Raw genomic sequence first — 12133 nt, 5'->3', positions numbered from 1 at the left:
CAAACTGCACACACGGCAACTTAAGGCGGCAAATAGAAACATACTTTATAAAGAAAATATAACAAGGAAGCTTCAAACTCATTTAGAGGAGATGTATTAGAAGAGTGTGCAAACGTAACTGAATGGAAAAGTGAAGTCTATAGAAAAATACAACAACGAACGACACCAGAAAAACAGAAGGCCGAACGCATAGAAGGAAGAAGGAAAACTTGAATAAGGGAAACACTGGCAATTACATCCAACTAAGTATTAATAGCAATAAAGATAATGAAAAACAACAAGGTTCCGGGACCGGATGAAAAGGAACGCTGAATTAATCAATCAAGGAGTAGATCAGGGAGAGCAGAACCGGTAAAGGATATATGGGAAAGAAAGTAACTCCGTCAAGCATGGAATCTTGGAATTATAGCACGGATACATAAAAAGAACGACCATCGCCAATGTGTTCATTACAGAACCATCACGCTCCTGAACTCTGCATATAAATTAGTATCGAAACTATGAGTGCGGTTTCTGCAGCCAAAAATCAACCAATGACCAGATATTGGTTCTTAAACAGGAACTGGAAACGACAATAGAATATAACATAAAAAGGCATTTCTTTGTGGATTTTGAAAGGTCCTAGATGGTATCTCTAGTGTATATCTACTCAGAGCAATGGCAAATCTCTAGATTTCATTAATCAGAGAAACGCTCAAGGTGAAAAGTGTGGTTAAGGTACGGAATGAAAGAACGTACTGTAACAAACCGCATTTTGGGATTCGAAAGCGATTAAAAAAAATAATAAAACGCAATACAGGCAGAACTTTGTAATTTAATTACGAAGTTGCGTCTTGAGAACCGAGGGTCCAGACTAAATACTACGTAGGCGGTTCTGGCAGGAATGTGCCGAGGTGGCAGTTAGAGTAGATGGAGCAGGGAAGAAATGAAGAAAAAATCGGGGAGTCGGTTACGGGATTGGAACAGAAAAGCATCGGGCGAAACCGGGAAATTAAAGTTTTTGTTGTGTTTTTAAATTCGAGTCGTGCGATTTGAACTTATAGCAATTTAGTTATAAAATTCGTTGAATTGGATTCTCTTTCTTCGATGAATATTTTACTTTAACAAACGGGTAAGCGTTATTAAAATCTTAAACTTCCGATTTCTCATTGAACCTGCTAACCACCTCGGCAAATTTCGTAATGATGTTGTTGAATAGCTTATGTCATGTAATTTTTACTTTTTAAAATTTTTGTCAGTTGTTTTTTTTTATATATAATATAATACGTTCTTGTTCAAAAATAAAGCAAACTTATTCTTTAGCAGTGAAATTTCGTTTTCTTTCAATCTATTTTTATTCTTAATTTCAAATTACTGCCGTTCGCTTTCAAGTGAACGAATGCAGTGTGCCAAACCCTTACTCAGTCATTGCTAGCTATCAAGAAAACGGTAGTGCGTGGACAGTTGGGTACGCGAGCCGCTCCGTGGACCTAGCTAGGAAACCCACTACGGGAAACGAGAAGTTCTCGAGAGCTAGTTTGTGACAAACTGGTGTCAGGTGTGGGGTTGGCACAATTTGATGTAAAAGTAGAAATAAAATCTAATTGTTATTTTTTTAATTTGTTTTTGTTACTATTTCGTGTTTCAAAATTTAAAGATTTCGAGTTAATTTTCTTTAATGTTTTGTCATTCATTCTTTTGTTTGTACGTATAAAGTAATAAATTTTGTCGTGCAGGGGTTAGTAGGTGAATATTTTGTGACTATCATTAAAAATAATAAAAATCTTAATCACTATGAACGCCGATGATAACGTAGCAGAAATTCCGGGCGAAGCTGAAGGTTCTATTCTAACAACACCAATGATGGTTACACCGATTTCTTTAGGAATGTTAGCAGGAACGGTAGAATCTTTTTCAGGTCGAGAAAATGTTAAACTGTATTTTGAAAGGTTAGAGCAACGTGCGATCTTAGATAATTGGAATGAAACACAAATGCTTCATATTGTTAGGTATCGATTGAGTGGAGAGGCTTATAAATTTTATAAGGCGGAAACAAACTTACAGAGTAATCAGGTCACATATGTAGAATTACGGGAAAAATTAATTAAAAAGTTTACCCCGCGAAAATTACCGGGAGAAGCACTAGGGAAATTAATGCGCGCGTTCCAAAAACACGATGAATCCGTGTCGTCTTACGTAACCAGTATAAAGTCTATCGCGAATGAGATTATCGAGGAGGACAAAGCGAAAGTAACAGCAGCAGAATTACCGGGAGTTATTATAAAAATTAATGAATTAGCACTAACAATAAGTCAATTTAAAGTGGGAATGAAACGTGAATTAAGTCAAATGGTAGGAACGTTACTTATGCGTGAAACGGATTTAACTCTAGATAAAGCGGAAGAGATCGCATCATTTGAAGAATTAAATCAGGCTACAAACCGAAATCGTCCAAATCGAATTAATATAGGAGCGGTGGATACGACTACTAGATTATGTTACAGATGCGGAAAGTCAGGTCATTTTGCGAAATTTTGTAATGCACAGACAACCGTGTTTAATTGTTATAATTGCGGAAAACCCGGTCATATTAGTAAACAATGTAGGTTACCTTCAAATAAAATGCAACCGAACTACGACCAAAGGCGTGACCTCCCACGCCGTGTTAGTTTTCAAGAGGGTCATTCATCCGATAAGGTAAACAACCGCGACCGAAGAAATTTTTATTACCAACAGCGAGATTATCAAAACGAACCGCGACGTAATGTAAACGATAACAATTATACGGGCCGACAATCGCCCCCGCGGGTTACTAGATCACCGCAAATTCCCGCAAATAACAGGTACAATGAGACGAACTCTTTAAACGCATATCGTCCTGCGGTGAATACCCGAACCGCAGGAGACTCGAATTAAAGGGTTACGATAAGTCAATAAAGCCTGTCGAAAATTATGACCCAACTGTAAATAAGATTATACCGCATATGAGACTCATTTTTGAAACACCTTTTTCTATTAAATTGTTCAATAAAAACAAACCAATAACGATGTTAGTAGACACCGGTTCTCCTGTTACGATAATTAAACATTCTTGTGTAATTTCGGAAGCAATTAAACCTATGTCGGGAGATTTTAGTATTTCGGGAATAACGGGACACGGAATTGACATGCTAGGTACGACTGAGTTAAATTTTTCATTGGGGAATGAATCGAATTTAGGAGATTTCTCGTGCTATGTATGTTTGGACAATTTGCCTTTAACCACAGATGGAGTATTGGGACGCGATTTTATGGAATTTCACAATGTAATTATTGATTTTAGTAAAGGTAGCCTAAATGTAGGAGGTATCGATGTTAGATTTTCAAGTATCATGAACGTCAATTTGGGGTCGCAGCGTATTGTGTCTACAGATTCCCTTGAATGTAGAGAATCCACCACATCAGGTTTAGGTGTAGGTCAGGTAGATAATTTGGAACTCGCGAATGATTATGTATCAGAATTATCAACGGAAATAAATTTAATCGAACCGCAAGTAACGAGGACGGAGTATCTAATAAAGAAACGTGAAGTCGAAGAAAAGTACGTAACCGAGGAGACGAATCAACGAACGAGGTTTATGCCACTCGAGGTAAATGTTTTGGTAGAAGAGTTTGGGGAGTTAAGTTCAGATAGCAACGATGACTATGAAACCGGGTATCGCCGAATGATCGATGTAAATGTGGACAGGGATTGTCACGATAGAAGAATAGAAGAAGAAGAAAAAAAAACAGAGAAATTAAAGACTAAAGAAAGTCAAAGGGAGAGCCGAGAAGGCGAAAGTCAAGAAGACCCCAGCGGAAGTAGTGGATTAGTGACGCAGAAGTCACGAATTGTTGCAGAAAATAATGAGTTAAGGGAATGCGAAAATGAAGAAGAAATTAAGGATGAAACTGATATGAAAGATACGGAAGAAAACGAAATAAACAATGATAAAAACTGTCAATGTAATCCTGTTATCACCGTTGAAGAAGATATCGTTGAACCGTTTACAGAGAAGGTGTTAGCGGTTGACGTGCGTAATAATAATAAAAAGAACGACATTGTAATTGAATCAAGTAAAACGCCCTTTCATCCAAATATATTAATAGGAAGATGTGCTGTTCCAAGAGGGGAAAAACCACGAGTATTGGTTGCAAACATAGGAGAAGAATCAATAACGATTCCAAAGCATACAGAGATAGCTAGAGCGTATAGTTGTATAATACCGAATAAGAAGGTTAATCCAGAAGTAAAAAGCGAGATGGTTGCAATGATAAGAGAAAACGAAGAGACATCAACATTTTTGGAATCGATCTCATTGGTCCACCTATCAGAAACAGACAAAGAGAAAGTTGAAAAATTGTTACTAGATTATCGAGATATTTTCGACAATGGTGACGAAAGTTTTACGAAAACTCACAAGGTCAAACATCAAATTATTACTGAGAATGTACCACCAATTAGTAAACGTCCATATAGAGTACCAGTTCATCAACGAGAGTTCTTGCAGGAAGAAATAGATAAGCTGTTAAAGAAAAATATTATTAAACCATCTCATTCACCCTGGTCGGCGCCGGTTGTAATCGTTAACCGGCAGATGTCAGACGGATCGATAAAACCCCGAGTATGTATAGATTACCGAGGACTCAACGCGGTAACTAAGAAAGATGTGTACCCGTTGCCGAATCTGCAAGAGACAGTAGATGTGTTAGGGAAGACTAATCTGTTTAGCGTGTTTGATGTAGCGTCGGCGTACCATCAAATAGAAGTGGAGAAGAATGACCGAGAAAAAACAGCTTTCTCCACGCCGTTCGGGCACTATGAGAGCAACCGAATGATGTTTGGGCTAGTAAATGCCCCCGCGACGTTTCAGCGCTTCATGAATTTTACATTTTCGGGATTATTAGGTACTCATTGCCTCGTCTATTTAGATGATATAATAATTTTCAATGGAACGGGTGTCGACGATCATTTGAACAAACTACAAACTATTTTTGATAGAATCCGAGATGCAGGACTAAAACTTAAGATGGAGAAAAGCCAGATCGCGGTCCCAAAAGTGTCTTATCTTGGTCACATAATATCTGCCCAAGGCGTTCAACCGGATCCGGGAAAAATCAACTCGATACAGAATTTCCCCGTTCCAAAAAACGTTAGGAATTGTAGAGAATTTTTAGGGCTGGTGGGATGGTATAGGAAATTTATACCGGACTTTACCCGATTAGCGGCCCCAATTACGAAGTTAACGCGCAAAGATGTCGCGTTTAAATTCGAAAAAGAGCAATTGGAAGCGGTGGAAAGCTTAAAGGCCGCGATAACATCAGAATCGGTATTAATTTTCCCAGATTTCAATGAGCCTTTCATCTTGGCTACAGACGCGAGTAACACAGGATTAGGTGCTATACTTAGCCAGGTGAGAGAGGGAAATGAACGCCCTGTGGCTTTCGCTAGTAGAGGACTAAAGAAGGCTGAGCTAAACTATTCGACTACCGAAAAAGAGTGTCTTGCTGTCATATTTGGGATAAAGCAATTTCGGTGCTACTTATATGGACGCCGTTTCACTATCATAACAGACCACAGACCATTGAAATGGTTGATGAATATCAAAGACCCGAGCTCGAGACTAGCACGATGGGCTTTAATGCTAATGGAGTATGACTTCGAGATTATCCACAGACCGGGCCGAAAGCATGGAAACGTGGATGCTCTCAGCCGAAACAGTATAGTTTCCCTAATCCGAAAGGATGAGAAAGATAAGTTATGCATTAATGAAGTAGAGGGAAATTTGTTTGATGCTCCCCAAGGTTGGGTATTAGCTCATTGCGTTTCGGCTGATTTTGCGATGGGAGCTGGTATTGCAAAGGAATTTAAAAAGCGATTTGGCTCCGTTGAAAAATTAAGATCCGAGGAGAAAGGAGTTGGTGACATAGTACCGCAAATAGCGGAGAAACGAAAAATATACCATTTAATTACAAAGGACGAATACTACCATAAACCAACGTACCACATGTTGAGACAGTGTCTAGAAACGTTACGGGAGGAAATGAATAAATCTGGGGAGAGATATTTGGCAATACCCAGAATAGGATGTGGTCTCGATAAACTAAAGTGGAGCCTAGTTAAAGAAGAATTAAGAGAATGTTTTGAGGGAACGAATACCATGATAATGGTATATAAATTACCTTTCGTTAAAAACAAAACACTATGTAAAATACAGGAAAATACAGCAACGCCAGTTTGGGATAAAAATGTTATTTTGAAAGAACAAGATAAGGACGAGTTTTGCATTGAAATACGGGATTCGCTTTCATCAAACAAAGATCTTAGGGATAGTTATTTCATAGATAATGATAAGCTCTTATTTAAAACTGATGAGTTAGGAAAAGAAGTACTAGTGTTGCCGAAATCATTTGTGCAGAAGGCTTTGCATGATTACCACGATTTACCATTTGCAGGTCATGGCGGTCAAGCGAAAACATTAGCTTTACTTAAGGATAGGGTATTTTGGCCGTCTATGACACGTGATGTTAAAAAGTATTGTTCGAATTGTGAGTCATGCAATAGACGTAAAACTTCCCCCCATATGTCTAGAGCACCCTTGCAAAAATTTACAACTGTTCGAAAGCCATTCGAAAGGAGTTCAATGGACATAGTGGGTCCGTTACCAACAACATACAAAGGAAACAAGTATATACTTACGTTCCAGGACTATTTCACCAAATATTTAGAGGCAGTAGCCTTACCTGATCAGAAGGCTGATACTGTGGCTCGAGCTTTTGTAACGCAAATAGTAAGTCGCCACGGTACTCCTCTGCAGTTGCTCACCGATCAGGGTACAAATTTTGTGTCGTCACTCATGAAGGAAATTTGTAAGCTATTAAATATCGACAAAATACAAACCACACCGTATCATCCCGAGTGCAATGGTCTTATCGAGAGAAGTCATCGGGTGATCAAGGACGTACTATCTCACTATGTTAAAAAGGACCAAAGAACCTGGGATGAATGGCTACCCTATGTTCTTCTGGCGTACAGATCAACGGTGCATAGTAGTACGGGCTATACCCCCCACTTTTTGTTATACGGCAGGGAAATGGAATTACCAGTGGATGTTTTTCTCCGACCCTCCAGGTGTAAGTACGACTGTGATGAGAACTATGTGACGGAATTGGCAGCGCGAATGAACCACGTGTATGAGACGGTTTTTGAAAGTTTGCAGCTTGCCGCTCGAAGACAGGCTGAGTATTATAATAAAAGAAGTAAGCACAGAGATTTTTACGTAGGAGAGTTGGTACTCTTAAAAGACACATCTATAAAACCAGGTCTAAATAGAAAATTAGCCCAACCTTGGATAGGACCGTACATGATTACAAATATTAAAGGACCAGAGAACTACGAAATTACATCAGTAAACGGAAAGCTAAAATCTATTGTACATAGTAATAGATTGAAATCATTTCGAACTAATAAAGAATCAACCCCGAAAGAGTGTAAAAGCCTAGATTCGAATGTACACCTCGAAGAAATAAACGAAGACCGGTATGTTGATCCACATATGCCGATAATCAGTTTACATACACCGGATCTGACTTTTCGAAAAAATACAGGAGTAACAGATTTACTAAATGAGACCCCCTGCCCAAAAATTAATATATGTCCGAGACGATTAATTCTAGAAGAGAGTGATGATACTAGTACAGCAGAAAATCTGGAAGGGAAAAATGAATGTATGAGTAAGGAGTTGTTGGAGTCAATAGCTGAACCTTCTGAAAACCCTTCAGAAATAGAAAGAGAACGTGAGGACGATAGCATTATTATTAAGGCACCAGAATTAATAGATGAACCCCTTGAAGAACCGTTGGCAATACGACGGGAGAGGAGAGCCATAAAACTTCCAGCTAGGTATAGGTAAAGTATAAGGTATACAGGTAAAAAAAAAAAGAAAAAAAAAATAAATAACTAATAAATAAATAAAAATATTAATATTAAAATAAGTAAATTAATAAGTTAAATACTAAAATTAAAAAGAAAATAAATTTATTTATTTTTTTTTAAATAATAAAAAAAAATATATAATTAATAGCTTTTATTGTCTATTCTGTTGTTGATTACTAAACACCGGAAAATCGGATTTTTGTTTTTGTTTGTTTCAGCGCTCTTAACTACTTTATTGGCGATTGGAGCCTACATAAATATAGGATTAACAATTTATTATCGCATACGATTGTAGCACCCGTAGTGTTAATATTAGTCTCATATCGCTAAAAAAAAACGTTGGAGATTGTTCACAAATAAGGTCCAATTATGTAGAAAACATGTTACAAGTGCAAATAGTCCAAAGAGCCCGGATTCACCGACAAATCGTATATAGAAACACATAAAAATCGTTTATTGTTGGCCCCGTTATCACCAACCACCGTTAGTTTGCTCGCTAAGAATGAAACGAGTTATGTCGGCCGTGCAATCGGAGAAGTCCTGTACATATTGAAATGTGTACCAAAGAGAGTGCAAGTAAGAAAAACGTATACTTGTTACCATGAACTTCCTGTCTCTGATACGGATAACCGGTCCTATTTTGAGTCGCCAATGACATATGTACTTCTGGACTATGCAGACCAGGTTGACCGCAACCTCATTAATTCACCAATGTATCAGATTGAAAAGCCCTGGGTAGCCTTAACTCCACTGCAGGTATCCCAGACACCACCTGATGGACTTCTACCTTATGAAGATTCAGAAATCAAAATTTAGTACCATTATGAATTTGGGAGTGGCCGAAATTTATAACAACGAAGACGTCAGACAAGCACAAGAACTAGTACAAGTCGGCTTGGAACGATCAGCTATAAACAATGTCATTATTAGAAAAATCCAGGGAAAGAAGACAGTAAAATAGGGACTGGATTCAACTATTTCATGCGGAAGAGTTGCGTAAATTTGCTAAGAGCACGTTATCGCACGAGTGATTGTTTTATTGTGTTTCGTAAAGGGACTCGCTAGTGTGATATTGAATGGCTACGCAATATATAAAACCTTGGGATGCGGTATCGTCATCTTGGCCAGTTGTGGAAAAATTTTACGATGTGGCTTCTTAATCAGAGAAGGGGTGAGGATCTTGCTTCGCCAGAAACTCCGACTAACATAGTTCCTGAGGCAACCAATTCCACAAGCCCTGAAGTGATGGTTTCAAATATATATTCTGAGGTACCGACCTCTCCAAGTTGGATGCGGAAATAAATGGTAACCAAGATTCAGACAACTTCGTCTGTTACAGATCCTATTAAACCAAGAATACTTACTCCGAAATTGTCCTTCATTCAAAAAAATCCTGAAATATACGATTCCTATCATTTGTAAATAATAATTAAATAAAAAAAAAAAACATTCTAAATAAATCAACAATGTCTTATCGTCGACACATAAATGGAGCCAGCTGAGAACATGTTTATTTTCCACCGAAGAAATGTAGTAGCACCCGTCAGGTCGCCCCGAGATGTGATGATAGCTTCTCTACTTCGACTACTTGACTGTGCGTGCGTGGTAGTTCTTAAACGTTTTGGTGTGAAGGACTATGTTACAACTTTTAAAATAATTTTTAATAAATTAAGTGTTAAAATCGGTGAAAGACTCTTAAGAAAGTGACTAAAATGCATATGTAAAAAAAAAAAAAAAAAATTGACTTTTTGTTTCAAAAGAATATCAATAAAAATGTGTTTTCGTAATTAAAATTATGTGAAAATTGGACTCTATGTTACTGAGAAGTGTTTAGATGTAGACTTTTTGTAACGATTGAGATTGTTGATTCTTAAGATTTCAAGTAGATATCGGAAATACTAGAATGCGGTTTGTATTGTTCATTTTGGTATCATAAATAAGGCTCTTAGGGGAGCCTTCTTTTAAAAAGGTGGGAGGGATGTAACAAACCGCATTTTGGGATTCGAAAGCGATTAAAAAAAATAATAAAACGCAATACAGGCAGAACTTTGTAATTTAATTACGAAGTTGCGTCTTGAGAACCGAGGGTCCAGACTAAATACTACGTAGGCGGTTCTGGCAGGAATGTGCCGAGGTGGCAGTTAGAGTAGATGGAGCAGGGAAGAAATGAAGAAAAAATCGGGGAGTCGGTTACGGGATTGGAACAGAAAAGCATCGGGCGAAACCGGGAAATTAAAGTTTTTGTTGTGTTTTTAAATTCGAGTCGTGCGATTTGAACTTATAGCAATTTAGTTATAAAATTCGTTGAATTGGATTCTCTTTCTTCGATGAATATTTTACTTTAACAAACGGGTAAGCGTTATTAAAATCTTAAACTTCCGATTTCTCATTGAACCTGCTAACCACCTCGGCAAATTTCGTAATGATGTTGTTGAATAGCTTATGTCATGTAATTTTTACTTTTTAAAATTTTTGTCAGTTGTTTTTTTTTATATATAATATAATACGTTCTTGTTCAAAAATAAAGCAAACTTATTCTTTAGCAGTGAAATTTCGTTTTCTTTCAATCTATTTTTATTCTTAATTTCAAATTACTGCCGTTCGCTTTCAAGTGAACGAATGCAGTGTGCCAAACCCTTACTCAGTCATTGCTAGCTATCAAGAAAACGGTAGTGCGTGGACAGTTGGGTACGCGAGCCGCTCCGTGGACCTAGCTAGGAAACCCACTACGGGAAACGAGAAGTTCTCGAGAGCTAGTTTGTGACAGTACAGTTCAACATAGTACTCGAGAAAGTTATAATTCGGGAGGTAAGAGGTCTTGGACTTCGCGAATGACGTCGACATAATTGCCAGGATGAGAAGGGATGTGACAGAAAGCTTTAACGTAATAGTAAACCAAGCAAAAACAAAATATATGTAAGTCCGTAATAGATTCGGAATACGACAGCTGCAAAACCTATCGGTGGGCGAATACAGCTTTGAACGTGTGCAACAGTTCGTGTATTTGTTCTCATTTGGTGACCTCAGAGAATGATACCAGTGCAGAAGTTAAAAGAAGGATACTTAATATCGGACACCCTATCAAGAGCTACAAAGTGCCACCTCTACAGAACGCTAATCCAACCGATCCTCTGTGTGCTTCTGAGTGGATTCTGTTGCAGAGAGAGCTCTACTCAGCATGCAGAGAGCCAGATATTATTCTCTCTATAAAAATCTGTCGTTTGCGCTGGACAGGATACCTCCAAGAGAATATCAAAACAAACTCCCATCGACCCAAAACGACCCAAAACAAGAACTCTTGGCAGCGTCAATTGGAAAAGGATGTCTTGTAGTAAATCGGAATGGCGGAAGATGCTGGAACAGGCCAAGACCCACAAAGGGTTATCAGGCCATTGATGATAATGAAGATTAAAAAAGAAAATCGAATGTGACATGTACATCCTTAATAGTTAGAGGACAATGTATTCATATGACCATGTACTCGAGTGTATAATAAAGGATACACTCGTGCCGTGCTTGAACCTGTTTATGATTAAGACTGTGGCGGTAAGCACCACACCACAAGTCAACCTTTTGAATATGTTTCATTTATTTATTTATAAACACATAGTTTTTCCTTTCAAGTATAAAATCTTTTATCTATAACTATTGAATTATCTATTCGTTATACATTTGTTTTTTGACGGGTAATGACACCCATTACTCATGACTGACAAAGTGTTGAATAATGAAGCCATTATTCCACAGTTCTGACACGGCCTACTAATCAAAAAAATAAAATATTAACAGAAATGACAGCTTTCTTATATTGAGGTTATGTCTGAAATGTCTATTAAGTTTTTTTTTTCTTTTTTTGATTTTTTTTTTTCAAAATTAAATAGTTGTAGATAAAGTATAGTATTCAACTTACGTATAATGGATGTTACCCACTCAGATTACAACACTCGCTCGCTCGTGTGCAACTTCATCTTCGTGGGTAACAGCCGCCATTATACGCTTGTTGAATAATATACTATTATTGTATTAATATTTGGTATAATGTACCAAATATTAAGACATATTTATTATACAGGGTGAGTCGGGAGGAACGGACCAAACTTTAGGAGTATATTGTACGCTTGAAAATAATGTAAAAAAACTTATATGTTGTTATCCGATTTTCTTTTATTTTATTATTTTTTATTGCATAACTTTTACTGC

This window comes from Onthophagus taurus, chromosome 11 (assembly GCF_036711975.1).
Source record: "Onthophagus taurus isolate NC chromosome 11, IU_Otau_3.0, whole genome shotgun sequence".
Taxonomy (NCBI): Eukaryota; Metazoa; Arthropoda; class Insecta; order Coleoptera; family Scarabaeidae; genus Onthophagus; species Onthophagus taurus.
The sequence above is the reverse complement of the archived record's forward strand: the minus strand, read 5'-3'. Positions refer to the sequence as shown.